Here is a 15392-nt window from a genome sequence, read left to right as displayed (position 1 = left end):
ATCCATCAACCTTGCTAAACTTACTTATTAGCTCTAATAATTCATAAGCTATGTTTCTTTTTGTGTAGTTTTGATTCGTTGTGATTCCCAAGGAATTTTTCCTTTTAAGCTGAGCTGTGAAGTTTATCAGCATAAACTTGTCCACAGCATCTCTTATTATCCTTTTAATATCTGAAGGATCAATAATAGTATCTTCTTTTTCATTCTTCATATTGACATTTTTTGCCTGTATTTTATCTTGGTCAATACTACTAGGGGTTGATTGATTTTACCGATTTATTAATCTTTTCAAAGAACCAATTTCTCCCTTTGCTGATTTTATTTATTAAACATTTGGTTTTTATTGCATTGCTTTTTTCTTTCATCTTTAGTGTTTTTCTGTTTTTTTTCTTTTTTCTTTTTTTGCTTTCTGCATTTTGAATTTAATTTGCTCTCTTTTTATAGCTTCTTGAAAATGCAAGTTCCCTCAAAACATTGCTTCAGCTGCACCCCTGCAATTTTGATATGTCATATTTTTATTTTCATTTAATTCAAAACACTTTCCAATTCTATCTTTCTTTTTAAAACAAAATATGGGTCATGCTGCTCAAAATATGAGTATGTGGCTTAATTTCCAAACATTTGGGAATTTTTCTAGGACCTTTGCTGCTGTTACTGACTTCTAGTTGAATTTCACTGTGGTCAGAGAACTTACAGTCTGATTTCAGCCCTTTACAATTTATTAATATTTACTATGTATCATATGGTCTATTTTGGCAAATGTCCCATGTGTGCTGGAAAAGAATGTGTATCCTGTAGTTGTTAGATGAAATGTTCTAGAAGTATCAATTAAGGCAAGATAAGTAATAACATAATTTGAGTTTTCTATAAACTTTTTTATAGTTTCTTCTGTTAAATACTGAAAAATATTTGCTAAAAGTATACAATTCTGAATGTGGGTTTGTCTATTTCTTTTCAAAGTCCTGATGAATTTTTCACTGTTATCTATGTGCAAACACATTTCAAATCATTATGCCTTGTTGGTGAATTTTATTGAAAGATATAAAACAGATGAGAGAGAGAGAGAGAAATGGGAAGATTTAATATTGTAAAGATATTAAATAGTCTATAAGCTAACTGCAAGACCAATCAATAGCTTAACAATTTTCTCTTATTGTAGTTGTCAAGTTCATTCTGTAAATCACACAGAAGAATTAAAACCTAAAACCAGACAAAACAATTTTAATGAAAGAATTTTAAAGGGGAGGATTCACATTTTACTAATCTTTCAATTACAAACATACAGAAATTAAATCAGAATGAGATTCTACCAAGTTACATAAGAAAATTAAGTGAATGGAAAAGAATACTTAGGAACATATCTATATCTATGTCTATATCTATATCTATGTCTGTATCTATGTCTATATCTATATCATCTATATCTATATCTATATATCTATATCTATGTCTACATAAGAGCTTGGCGTGTGATAGAGGTACATTACAAATCAGTGGAGAAAGAACAGTTTAATTATTGAATGGTGCTGGTATAACTGGCTATTCATTTGGGAGGTTAAAAAAAATGTGTTATCTCTACTTTCTACACACAAAAAAATAAATTACAGGTAGATTAAAGACCTAACTGTGATTTCTGTTTCTGGCACATTACAGAGTAGATATTTTGAATTAAATTGTTAAACTTCTAAGCAAATCTGTAAATATTAAAAATCTTTTTGAATGCTTTGCTAAGCCGGCAACAAACAAAACAAAACAAAACAAAACAAAACAAAACAAAACAAAAAGCAAGCACACAGAGGTCAAAACTGATGGAATGCTAGAATTCTGCGATGCAATGTGTACCACAGCAGGTTTCCATCCTAGGGAATCTGGCCCCAAGTCCTAAAGACTGTGAGCTTTTATTTTGATGGCTGCATGGGGTAAGGACAGAGGATAAGCCTTGGGTTTAGCTAAAATGAATACTTAACAAAGCCTAAAACTGGTTACCCAAAAACCTTTTTATCCTCTGTGTCAAAATGAAGAGGAAATAAACCTACTATACAGTAAGTTTACACTTATGGGAAGCTTTCCATTGAGTGAAAGTACAAACCAAAAATCTCCCCTGAGGATTTGTAACAAAGTCATCACTCACAGTCGTGTATGGTCCGAATTTCAGAACCAAGATGGTCTGAAAAACGTCAGTTCACTCAGATTGGTCGCATCCCCAGACAACTAGTACAAGCAAACACAAACCATCTTGGAGAGATTCAACTGCATTTGAGGCCTCAAAAAACTCAAACAAATGAAATAATAAAATTCCAAGGGAAATAGTCATCCAACAGTCAAAACACACAATCAGTGTTGGTTGGTGTGACAAGTAATGAGACGATTATCTGGGAAAGCAGTTTGTTGGTTTGGAGATGTGTGTCCCCATGTGTCCCCACAGTGGGCATGGTCCCTAGAGTAACTGTAGTATAGATGTGCAAGGAGAAATGAATATGCTCATGGACGCTGACTACAGCCCGCTGGTAATTCAAAAGCAGCAGAAATGAATGAGCTGTTTCTCGGTATGTGAATAAACTGGGGTCACGGAATGCTACATCTTCTAGAATGAATTCACTCTCTTTGAACAACTCTCAGTATCACAATGTTCAATTTTTTTTAAGTCAATTGCCAAAAGATGTGGGCAGGAGACCATTCATCTAATATTTTAAAACTCAAATCACAAGGTTATTTAAAGCATAAAAAAAATACATGAGAATTTTAAACATTAACCTCTGGGAGAACATTTTCTTTGCGGGGAGGAAGGAAGAGAAACTTTGTACGAGGCAGAGGAAAATAAGACTTAAGCTGTGTCCAGAAGATTTACATCTTTTTTGTATGAGACAGACCTGGATCAAATAAAGCATTTTAGTCATGGGAAGCTGTTTTGTTCTTTTTTTGTCTGTGTGTTTTAAATGTTTCAAATTTTGTAATTTGAAACAAAACAAAAAAGATAGAAAATCAAAGCCAAACCCATGTTGATAAAAGATATCCATAATTAGTTACCTTGCTCAATTTTACTCAGAGTCTATAATTAATGTCAAATAATTCTTTAAAAATAAGTCTCAAAGAAGAATCTTACTTAGGTGTGATTTGAAGCTGAAAATCTGCTATCCAATAAATATCTCATTTATAACCATATCGCATTCAACTTTCTATCAGTTTATAAGCTAGTATAATTATACTTTTAAAAAATATCTTCCCCAGATTTCGCTATCCCACAGGCTTCTCTTCCCCGGGAAAGGTAGAATGATTCATCTAATGGTAAATTAGGGCCTGCTATAACCTGGGCCTGCTTGGCTTAATTCCTCCTTTTTCCCCTTTGGAAACTGGTATATCTCTTGGGTAGCTCACTCTATGGCAGGATTTTATAATTTGGGGAGTGTTATCTCAAATCCAACTGTTGGTGTATGTGCTTTGAACACTGAAAAATAAAATTAGGAATAGAACAGTAGACCAAAATAACCGTCAAGAGGATTCTCACAGGGCTTAGATTCGTGGGCCATGGACTTGAATGTGTGGGGAGGGATGTCCCCTTGGTGGTTCCATAAAGTTTCATATAGAGTCTGGTATGCCAAGAGGGTTTTTACTGTGTAACTGCTTCAGCCAGACCTTGGCAGGTGGTTGCTGCTTCTGGCCATTGTGTCCACAGGCAATTAGCTGTTTTGTAGACCAGGATTGTACACATGGGCAGCTTCACTCAAATCTTTGGACCACACAGGCCTCAGCAGAGGCATCAGGGTGGTAATACCTGGGATGGGGTGCAGAGGTCCAGTTCGAATTTCAGGAAAGGTATGTTTGTGCCTTTAGACCATCCTAAGCCAGATGGGGGAAGCTTTAGAATGCAGGTCACCGCATCTTACTCCACAGGCACACCTGAAGCAAAGGTTCAAGTCTAAAGAAAAGACAACCATTCCACGCTAGACAATGGAAAAAGGAACAATGTTGGCTGCTTTCAACACAAGACTGCTGAGTTTAATATATGCTTCAGAACCCTGGGGAGATAATGGCTATATATTGTTAGAGCCAGTCTCTAGAAAGGCAGCATGAATCAACTGCCTCAAATTCCACTCTGAAGTTAGGGCCAAGATGGAACCCATGGAATGCCCAATGTTGAATTTATAAGGTTGGTACACAGGCTCAAGAGTGGAAAATATTTAATTACTTGATAAAAATATTTAATTACAACAAGGTGATCCTGTTGTAGGTGGTGTGCAGGTACTCTGAGGGAACATGCCTGAGAGAATTTGTGGAATTCAATAGCACAAGAGAAAAAGCCACTGGGGAGCAAGAACCAATTCTCGCTGGACTCCTCTAAGGGTGTGGTTCTCAGCTGCAGCTGCACATTATAATAACCAATTAATTCAAAGATCTTTAAAATAAATAAATAAATAAATAAATAAATAAATAAAATTCTCTGTAAATGGGACCCAGGCATTGGTATTGAGATTCTGAATTGGGGTGTCTAATCTTAAGGCTGACAAACAGCTGGGATCTACTGAGTAAATCTTGTACATGATATGGCCAATTTCTTCATGTACACGGTATGGCCTTTCATTTTCCTAGGATAAGTTATGTAAGGAATTTTATTTCTTTAGTTATTTTTTAAATGTTTATTTTTTTAATTTTAAGAGATAAGGAGACATCCATGAATGGGGTAGGAGCAGAGAGAGAGAGGGAGAGAGAGAGAATCTCAAGCAGAATTGGCTGTGTCAGTACAGAGCCCAACACAGGGCTCGATCTCATGAACTGTGAGATCATGACCTGAGCCAAAACCAAGAGTTGGACGCTTAACCAACTGAGCCACCCAGGCACCCTGTTACTTAAAGAATTTTAATTATGTTATCAACATTTTGTTTCACAACAGATAGTCCAACGTTGCAATTTAATCCAGCAATCTCAGAAAATCTTATATGAATAGCCATTTTTCTTTGGAGGCTTAAAGGCCTCACAATCCCAATACCATTCCTTTTTTTCCTGCTCCCCTGAAGTGAATAATTGAAATTTCCCAGTTCTTTCACCAGACACACATTACTACCATTTAACCGTAAAGATATAGGATAACTACATATGAGAATAATCTGAGTAGTAGGGAAAATAGAATTTCTGCTCAAATATATGCTGTCCAAGATATTTTTAGGCTTTTTATGGCTGGATGCTTCCCAGGAAAGAAAGTTGGTTCTTCCATCAGAAACTTGCTCTTTCTATCTAAGGATTTTTAGATCTTTAGATCTTTGGAAAGTGCTTTCCAAAGTCCAGCATTCTAAACCACTGAGGGGTAATTAATGAGGATAAAAAAGGTATTGGGAGTTTAGCCAGCATCACACAGAGCCAGGCCCACAGCCTGACTTACAACCCATGGCTCCAACTTTCAGACCCATGAGACTGCTTTTCCCGAGTCAACACATACTCACCACATCCTAGTGCTCATTATACACATTTGATTCTCATTTTGTTTCTGAGTACTTATTGGGCTTAGTTTTCTTGACTTGCCTGTTTCTATATTAAGCATTTTTGGGGTTATTAAAAAAAAAGAAGTCCAATTGCCAGTTATTATGGCTTCCAGTTATGAACGTATTAATGATTTCTTGCTTGTTTATGACATTCCTGACTATTTCCATCTCAAAATTTGCCATGAACCCTAACCTGTTTTCCCAAATCATAATTTCTGCAGAGAACAACATGTTCTATTGGAATCACTTGAAATAGTGTCACAAATTACTCTTGGAGATAGAACAATCCAGGTGCAATGTCGTGTTCGCCTTGGTTAGTTATTGCTCTTGGCTTTGCCACAATTGATGCTCAGATTGTATTAAATAGACATGACTTATTTGGGTCTCACCTCGCCAGCAATGCCAAAAGAGCTGTCTCGTCACTCGGCTTGATGCATGCTGTTGAACATCAAGGTGATTCCCGGATTACATCCCTTTTCATTTGCTGTCTGTCATTCCATGCAGCTCAGTTCCTGGCCCATGAGCCCTTCCCTGTCTTTTTGGTTTCACTGCTCAACATGATTGCTGGATAGCAGTCTTGGAAGGAGATTCTGAGAAGATTTATTATTCTGTGGAATATAGCTGGTGTCAAAATCCGTTTTAAAAATTCAAATCTTTGAAGATGAAGTCTCTGATGGTCTTAAACTTTCTTTGAAGTGCGAAGAAGCTTCATAATCAAAATCAAAACTTGATAAGTAAATTTTTAAATGCCAACGCTGTCTATTTATTCTGATAATAATGATGATATTATAGCTGCTAACACCTACTGAGTCCTAACTGTACCATATGTCCAAAATATTTTGCATGTATTGTCCCATTTAATTTCACAGAAGCCCTGTAAAGAAACCCAGACAAATCTGATTACAGATTCTATAGCTCTTAATCACCACTCATAGATGGAGAAAATCAACAAACCCCTCTCATTAAAAAGGACAGGATATTCTAATCTGCAGATATTTCTGCAGTCAAGTTAATTGGTTGTAAGTCATAGGACTTGTCAACTTTCATTTATGGTATGGCAATTTTAATGTCTTTAAAAATGCAAGCACTGCTTCTTATTCTTTCGTTCAATAAACATTGGTTGAACAAGTATCTGTGAGATACTATGCTATGTGTGGTGAGGACGTAAAGTTAAAAAGGCACATTTTTTTGCCTGAAATTGTTTATAATCAGATTAAAGAGGCAGACATGGAAACAAAGCCTTGAAATATAGTGTAATAAAGGTTGTGATGGAGGTGTGCACAAAATAGAAGGGTGAGACCGATCCATTTGGATTTATGGCAATATGTCAATATACTCTGATATTCAATTATTACCCTCAGTTATTTAGCTACTCTGGAAAAAAAACCTAAAACTCTGTTGCTTAAACAAATTAGCTTTTTCTCCAAGAGAAACACTATAGTGTTGTGGTTCACGAATGGAAGCTGTGGAGCCAGGGTGGCTGGGTTTGAAGCCTGGCTCTATTAATTTTTGGCAACTTACCTAATGTCTCTGTGCCTCAGTTTCCTTATTTGTTAAATAAAGATAATAATTCTAATAATAGAATCATTTTGAGAATTGAATGAGTTAACATATATAAATTCCTTAGAGCAACACCTGATATATAATAGTACTATATATAGTAGCTATTGCTATTATATTTTTAATAAAAATATTGATATTCAATGGAAGAGCTGTATAAAATGAGGATGGATAGCTTTCTTCAAATACTAATGACAATGTATATTTATGAGCCTCTAATATATTCTAGGTACCATACTAGGGTCTGGGGAACAAATTCAATTCAAGATCTCAGGAATGGGGTTCCTGGGTGGCTCAGTTGGTTGAGCATCTGACACTTGATTTTGGCTCAGGTCATGATCTCAGGGTTGTAGGATCAAGCCCCGTGTCAGGAATTGCACTGAGCATGGAGCCTGCGTAAGATCTCTCTGTCCCTCTGCCCCTCTCCCCTGCTCATCCTCTCTCTCTCTTTCTCTCTCTCTAAATTAAAAAAAAACAAAACTTCTTTTAATTAAAAAAAAATAGAGCTTAGGAATACTCCAGAAGCATGTAATAAAATGGAGACAACAGAAAACTAGCCATAATACATTAGAATAAGTGATATTTAAATATAATGTGCTATGGAAAACTGCATATGAATGGAAAAATTCATTAGGTCCCCATGGACTCATAAAAACTTTATTCAGGAGGTCACATTTGAGCCAGACTTTGAAGGAATCCAACTACATAAGTAACAAGGCCATTCCGGACATAAGGAGCAGCATGGCAAAGATATAAAGGGATAACAGAAAAACAGAAAGTTGAAGGTTTGTGAGGTGCTTATGGACGAGTGTCTGGAGATGAGCAGGGAAAAGTGGAATTAGTTCTTAAAAAGAGTTTTGTAGTCAATTCTAAACCTGGGAGAGAGTAATGTAACATGGTAACATCTGCATTTTAGAAATATCATTCTTGTGGCACCATGGGGAATAGGTTTGAAGAGAAAACAAAGGTAGAAAAAGACATCAAAAGATTATTACAATGATACTGAAGAGAAATGCAGATGTCTCATGCCTGGGCTGGGACTAGGGATGAGGAAGAGGGAAGATACAGTAGAGGTGTCAAGATGGAGTGACCAATTAGATATAACAAACAGGAGGTGTTGAAGATGGCTCTAAGACATCTGGCTTGGATGACCAAGTATTGGTTAATGCTGATAGCCAAAATCAAAAAGGCAGAAGGAGAAGCAGATTTGTCTAAACCATCTGTATTTGGCAGCTAAAAAATTCAACTCAGGGCTCAGGAGAGCAGTCCTCATGAGGGCTATGGATCTAGAAGTCCTGAGAGTCTGCTGGAAATTTGGAAATAGTTACGATCAGCAAGGAAGACAAAGGGGAAGGACAAGAAGACTAAGACTAGAAGCCTGAGAAACTCCTAAGTGAAAGGGGTGCCAGGAGAAAGACAATAAGTAATAGAATATAGAACAGATACAGAAAAAGCAGCCAATGCACCGAGTATCTGACTGTGGGTTGGAGGGATGATGACAGTGTTGGAAGCAGAAGAATAAGCAGGCAGTAGGACTATGGAAGCTACAAGACAAGATTTCAAGAAAGTTGTGGTGACCTGGAGGCAAAGAGGTCAAGAAGAATAGAAGTCCATACTCTCAATTCGTTGAAATGAATATAAAGAAATGTAACCAAACTTATGTTAGTGTCCACTGTGGGGAGGAGTGGAGAAGGACATATAGTGTATAGAGGTAGAAACTCAATCTAAGCACATTTCTGGAAGTTTCAATGCCAAGATATTATGGGGGTGTTGGAGGAGCCAGCTTGATTATCACTCACCAGACCCCAGAATTGCACACAGAGCCCCATGAAAAAGACCTCATTTCAGTTCTCATGGCCACTTCAGGGACAAATCCATACTTGAAGTAGAGGACAAGACTTTATTCCATTAGTTTGGTACCAAAATTGGGCAGGAGACTGGAACATTTACATGCCTACTCTATATATGCTGTGATGTCCTTCCTTCTGTGAGGGCTTGCTGCCTCCCCAGGTGCTTAGCCAAGTCTTACTTGGGTTCACACATACACAAACACATATACACACGGAGTCACACACAGACACGGGCACACTCACACATTTCTCCTCTCATTCTCTCTTGCCCACAGTTTGGGTCTGGGAGATATCTGTTCTAAGATGGTGAGGGGTCAACAATGCCACAATCTCACCCACTTGCTTCTCCCAAATATTTGTCTACACTCCAAATACATAAAATGTCCCCAGGTGGAGACTGCTTACAACAACTGACAGGTTACTTAGATGAATGAAACAGGCACATGGTGGTGATGCCAGACTGGAGCTCAAGCAGCCCATCTCAAGGAGCAGGCATTGTAGTGTTCTAGCTAATTCCTCCTTGTGAAATTGCAGATCCATCTGTGTCAGATCTTCCAGACTTTTATGTTACGTGTCCCAATTATTAACTTCTAGGGGCTATTAAAAATATTTTAAACATTGTGAAGCAATACAAAACACATCTGAAGGCAAATAGGCCCAGAACTCATGAATTTAAGACATCTGCCTTCAAATTTTAAGCTTTTGAATGCAAAAGCTAGAAGCACAGCAGACTATGTCTGCTTTCCATTTTTTCACTTCCTCCCTGAGGGTCTTATGTGCCTGAACAGTGTGGGCATTTAGGGGTGGTGGTGAGGCAGGGAAGAGAGAAAGATAAAGATAAAAGAATATAGTCTAATATGTAGAAAATAATATACAACACTACGGACAAAAAAGAATTCAAGCCAACAAGGGGCAGAAAACTAACATTTACTGTACGTTTTTGATATAACCAATAGCATACATATATTATCTCATTTCATTTTCATAATGGTCCTAATAAGTATGAACCATTTTCCCCAATCTACAGGTGAGAAACTGAGCTTCAAAGGGATGGTTTGCCTGTGGTTCTACAGTGATGGAGCTGGGGTTTAAATCCAGATTTTTGTATTTTTTTGCAGTATATGCAAAGTTCATGTTCCTACTCAAACTGTTTTCCACGTGGCTGAATGCTCACTAATGACAAATGTGGATGTTGCTAATATAAAAATAAATGTGTTTAGCACCGTTTCTCTGTAGTCCAATGCCTGCTACCATCTTCCTTGGGGAAAGATATATGTCTGGGGAGCTGGCCCCTGTCACCACTCCAATGCCGTTAGTTATTTTCCTGGGTCCAAGCTCTTCCTCCAAATCTCTTTGTTCTTTCAGACTAACGAACCATCTAATCGAGAATGTCACTTAAAATGTTTTTTCTTTACATAAGTCCCCAGGGCTATGCTGAATTTTAGCATAATTTTGGTTACTCACAAAGCTAGCAGAAGTAAACCCTAATTTCAGAATGTGTAAAAAAAAAGCCTGTGTATCTACATTGCACGCCCATGGAAGATACGACTTCTGTTTAACATTCCACTGGAAGTTTTAGTCAATGAGATAGAGTGGAAAAAAAAAAAAGAATAAAAATGTGTAAGTATTGGAAGAAATAAAGCTGTGTGATGAGCCAATGACACAGTGATATATATTGAAAATCCTTAAATAAAATAAGCTACGGATAAATTATTAAAATTAATTAGTAAGTTTAGCATGGTTACTGGATTCAAGATCAACACACAAAAATTGTATTTCTATATAATTTATTTGAATAATGTTTTATAAATATTCTGTTAAAAGTCTTGCAATTATTTATTAGATTCATTCCTAGGTATTTGACATTTCATGACTCTTTCATAAATGATACCTTTAAAAAAATTTTTGTAATACGTAACTTTTGTAATTGGTATGTAGAAATACAATTTCATGTGTGTTGACCTTAAATCCAACAACTTTGCTAAACTTTCATATGATTTCAAGAGAAATTCTAAAACATTATTAGGAGAAATTAAGGGGAATCTAAATAAATGGATAGCTATACCAAGGATGAAAGGCTTAATATTGTAAAGCTGTCAATTTTCCCCATTCTAAGCTATAAATTCAAAACAATTTCAATAAAAATTCTAGTAGGACTCTGTGTGCGTGTGTGTGTGTGTGTGTGTGTGTAAACTGGCAAGCTGATTTTTAAATTTCTACAGAAAAGCAAGGGCAAAGAATAACCACAAAACTTATGAAGAACAACAAAGTGAGAGAGCTTATTCTATTTTATATCAAGTCTTATAACATTCAGCAGTATGGTATCAATCTAAGGACAGAACAAAATGAAGAGTCCAGAAACAGACTCTGAAGAGAAGAAGTTGCACTTTTCAACTGTGCACAGTTCAAATTATGTGACTCTTGCTCAGTTTAGATTACGAACATCAGACAGTGTCTATTATATCGATATGATAAAACTCTACTTTAATGCTCTAAGTTGGATCCAGTAAATCCAGTCGTTTAAAAGATGTCCTTACAATATTGTTAGATTAATTAAAAATTGGATCAGCCTACTACTGTGGAAAATGAGAAACACTCAGTAATTATGTGTGTTCTTTGCTTGTGTGTTTGTTAAGTATGTTCAAGAGGAGTTTTGGGGCAACCTGGGTGGCTCAGGTGGTTAAGCGTCGACTTCAGCTTAGGTCATGGTCTCATGGTTTGTGAGTTTGAGCCTCACATTGGTCTTTCTGCTGTCAGTGCAGAGCCTGCTTTGGATCCTCTGTCCCCTGTCTCTGCCCCTTACCCATTTGTGCATTCTCTCCCTCTCTCTCTCTTTCTCGATATCTCTCTCTCTCTCTCTCAAAAATAAATAAACATTTTTAAAAAAGAGTTTCACTACAGTAGGTGATGGGAAACAAAATATTTTAGTTGGGTTCATTGTACTCCAACAAGATCAGGATATACCAGTAAGGTAGACAAAGAAACAGAGGATGTTGAGTAGACTATTACTTGTGTCTATATCCAGAGGGATTGAAAAAGATCCCACAGGATTGTAGAAACAGGGAAGCAGAGAAATGGACAGATTTGAGAAGCATTTGTCAAAATCTTATATAATTGTGTATATCTAAATTAGTGCAACAGTACAGTCTTAAGCATAATGAATATAATTCCTACATTTCTCTTAATTGGAAGAAGCATTTCCATCTACATTATCAATGATCAATTTGATGACATTTACCTTTTATTATTTTATAGCTGTTAAGTAATTTAATATGTCTTTGAATATTGTGGTTAGTTCTGGGAGCCATGAAGGTAAAGTATGAGTTTATTCTGTTTTTTAAAAATTGTTTTTTAGTTTTTTGTAATGTTTATTTATCTTTGAAAGAGAGAGAGAGAGGGAGGGCAGAGGGAGAGGGAGACACAGAATCTGAAGCAGGCTCCAGGCTCTGAGCTGTCAGCACAGAGCCCGACACGGGGCTCAAACTCACAAACCACAAGATCATGACCTGAGCCAAAGTTGGATGCTTAACCGACTGAGCCACCCAGGTGCCCCAAGTATGACTAATTCTTAAAATGAATCTTAATATACTTGAAGAGAATGAAAGCTTTCCTCATAATCACCTTCAGTACCAAAGGCCAAAATTAAATAAAATCTTGATGAGCTATCACAAGCAGATAACTCTCTTCTTGTAGGTAAAATTTCTTAATTGTAATTGAAGAAACTTCAAGTTAAGTGATTTGCAAAAATCATAAAGCCAGCAGCCTATCAGTGCCTGGTCTAGGATGACTCCTGACCCACTCCATTTCACTTTCCATGATAACATACCTTACTGTCCCCTGGAAAGAGGCTATTTTATTATTCAGATGCAACTCTCTAAAGCAGAGTTTCTCAATCAATTACAACAGTGACTGATATGGGCAGTTTGGACTGATAATTCTTAGTTGTAGGGGCACATTCTTATGCATGATAGGATATTTAGCAGCATCCTTGGCCTCTGCCCACTAGGTGCCAGTAACATTCTCCTTCTACCCCAGTTGTGACAACACAGACCGTCTCTAGACATTGCCAATTAGTCCCCGAAGGACAAATGGCCCCCAGTTAAGAGCAGCTATTCTAAAGTCCTCTCTATCCTTAAAATCCGTAAATTTTGACCCAAACAGAAAGAATCCAGGAAACTGTATAATTTCTCAAGAAAATTTTAAATGTCAATTATACTTTTCACAATCAATAAAAATTCTAGTAGGACTCGTGTGTGTGTCCGCCCGCGCGCGTGCATAAGTAGGCAAGCTGATTCTAAAATTTCATACTACCTTTAATCATAAAGTTCAGGCCCCTGTGCTTGCTCACTGAATGTCCAGTTGCTATAACAACAGTCTTCTCGGTCTGCTCAGTCCAGTCCTTGCCATTCTCAGCTTTGCTTTGTATGAGACGAAACTACATTTCCCAGGCTCCCTTGTTCTCAGGCTTCTAGATGAGTTCAGCCAATGGGAGGTACTGGCAAAAGGTTGGAGTGGGCCAGAGGGAAGAAGGCCGGCCCCTTCTCACTTTCTCTGTTGTGACAACAGTTTTTGAGTCACCTCCGTAGCTCCTACTCCTGCTAGCCAGTCCTTCCTCTGTGGCCCCTGCCACGGTTCCATCTTCCACCTGGTGACCCTGGATCCTGGGGACACCATCTCTGTCCCTCCGGTTCTAAGGGTGGTATAAATTCCCACTGTTGCTAATCTCTGGTTTATCTTGCCATCCCATTTCTTCCTTCGCTTGTGTAAACAGTAGGTATGGACCCTCAAATTCATGTTTGGGCTCTAACCCTCAGTGTGGTTATATTTGGAGTAAAGAAGTAATCAAGATCAAATTAAGTCATAAGGGTGGAGGTCTGATTTGATAGCATTAGTGTCCTTGTAAGAGAAGACAACAGAGAGCTAGTGCTCTCTTGCTCCCTTTCTCTGTATCTGTCTCTCTCCCTCTCTCTCCCTCTCTCCCCTGCTCTTGAGGACACAGCAAGAAGAAGGCTGTCTGAAACCTAGGAAGAGAGTTCTCACCAAAAACTTCATCTTACTGGCACTCTGATCTTGGACTTCCAGCCTCCAGAACCGTGAGAAAATTAATGTTTGTTGTTTAAGCCACTGAGTCTGTTGTATTTTGTTCTATCAGCCCTAGCTGACTAATACAGCGATTCCCTGCATTGTATTTCCACTGTTTGAAATAACTAAGAGAATGTTTGCTTTCCTGTTTACCGTGACTGACACGGTTCTTTATATCATTGATACCATAAAATATCCTAGTATGTGCCTGACACTACATAAAATGCACTTCCGTATTCATTTCCTTATCTAGTCTCCCAACCATACTGTAACGTAGAGCAAAATGACATGACATAAGGAGCACAGGTTTTGAGACACAGAGATGGAATTACAACTCCACCCCTTGCTGGCTGCATGACCTAAGAAAAGTTCATCTCATTCATCTCGTTTTCTTATCTGTAAAATGGACCTAATAATAGTACTAACGGAAGAAGGTTGTTCTCGATTAAATGAGCTACTCTGTGCAAAGTGCTTAGATTATTTTTAGGTGTATATATATATGCTCTGAATAATCTAAATATTCTTTTTTAGCTACAATTTATTGAGCACCTATTATGTGTCAAGCACTGTGATATGTACAGGAGACATAAAGACAAATAAAAACAACGAATGCCCTCAAAAAGTTGCACTATACCAACAGAGACAAATACATGAACAATGATTAAAATAAAATGTGGCAAGTATATTAATAGATATATGGGAAAGCCAAATACAGCATGATCCATTTGGGAGGCAACTGTTTGGAAAGTTTGGAAGATGATTGTCAAGGTTTGGACCCAGTTCTGTCAATTACTAATGCTTTTACTCTAGACAAGTCACCTAAGTTCAGTAAGCCTCTATTTTCCCACTTGCAAAAATGAGGATAATAGGATCTAGCTCATAAAGTTGTGGTGAGAAGAAACAAGATAATAAAAAATACAGTTTCTCTGGTATAGTTCCCAGATGATAAGTGAGCAGAAAAAGATTGTTAATTATCTTTATCAGTAATAGGGGAGCACAGAAACAGGCTGCCTAACCCCCGCTCCACCAAGTTTCCCACTCCTTCCCCACTCTGATCTATTTGATAATTACTGACTTTCTTTCCCTTCCTCCTCCTCAGAAGAGATTAAGTCTCCCCTACTTTTCTAGTATGAGGATAGATTAGCAGAACCACTTCAGAAAATTTCTTGGATAGGGGCACCTGGGTGGCTCAGCCAGTTAAGCGTCCGACTCTGGGTTTTGGCTCAGGTCATGATCTCATGGTTTGTGAGTTTGAGTCCCGCGTTGGGCTCTATGTTGAAAGTGTGGAGCCTGCTTGGGATTTTCTCTCTCCCTCTCTCTCTGCCCCTCCCCAGCTCACTATCTCTATCTCTCTCTCAAAAATAAATAAATAAACTTAAAAAATTAAAAAGATAATTTCTTGGGCAGAATCCTTTAAATCTAAATA

At 37.5% G+C, this 15392-nt stretch overlaps 1 long non-coding RNA gene across 1 annotated transcript; it reads right to left on the bottom strand.

Annotated features, from left to right (window-relative positions):
* Positions 1 to 1193: 1193 nt before the first annotated feature.
* LOC147579041 (uncharacterized) lies at positions 1194 to 15305 on the bottom strand. Its single transcript, XR_015253486.1, has 2 exons — positions 13196 to 15305; positions 1194 to 6348 (listed from the first exon to the last, which is right to left on the bottom strand). It is a non-coding gene; the product is annotated as an uncharacterized LOC147579041 (long non-coding RNA).
* Between the last annotated feature and the right edge of the window lie 87 nt (positions 15306 to 15392).

The sequence above is a fragment of the Puma concolor genome, chromosome B4 (genome assembly GCF_028749965.1).
Source record: "Puma concolor isolate L17-30 chromosome B4, mPumCon1.1.hap2, whole genome shotgun sequence".
Classification (NCBI taxonomy): domain Eukaryota; kingdom Metazoa; phylum Chordata; class Mammalia; order Carnivora; family Felidae; genus Puma; species Puma concolor.
The sequence above is the reverse complement of the archived record's forward strand: the minus strand, read 5'-3'. Positions and strand labels throughout refer to the sequence as shown.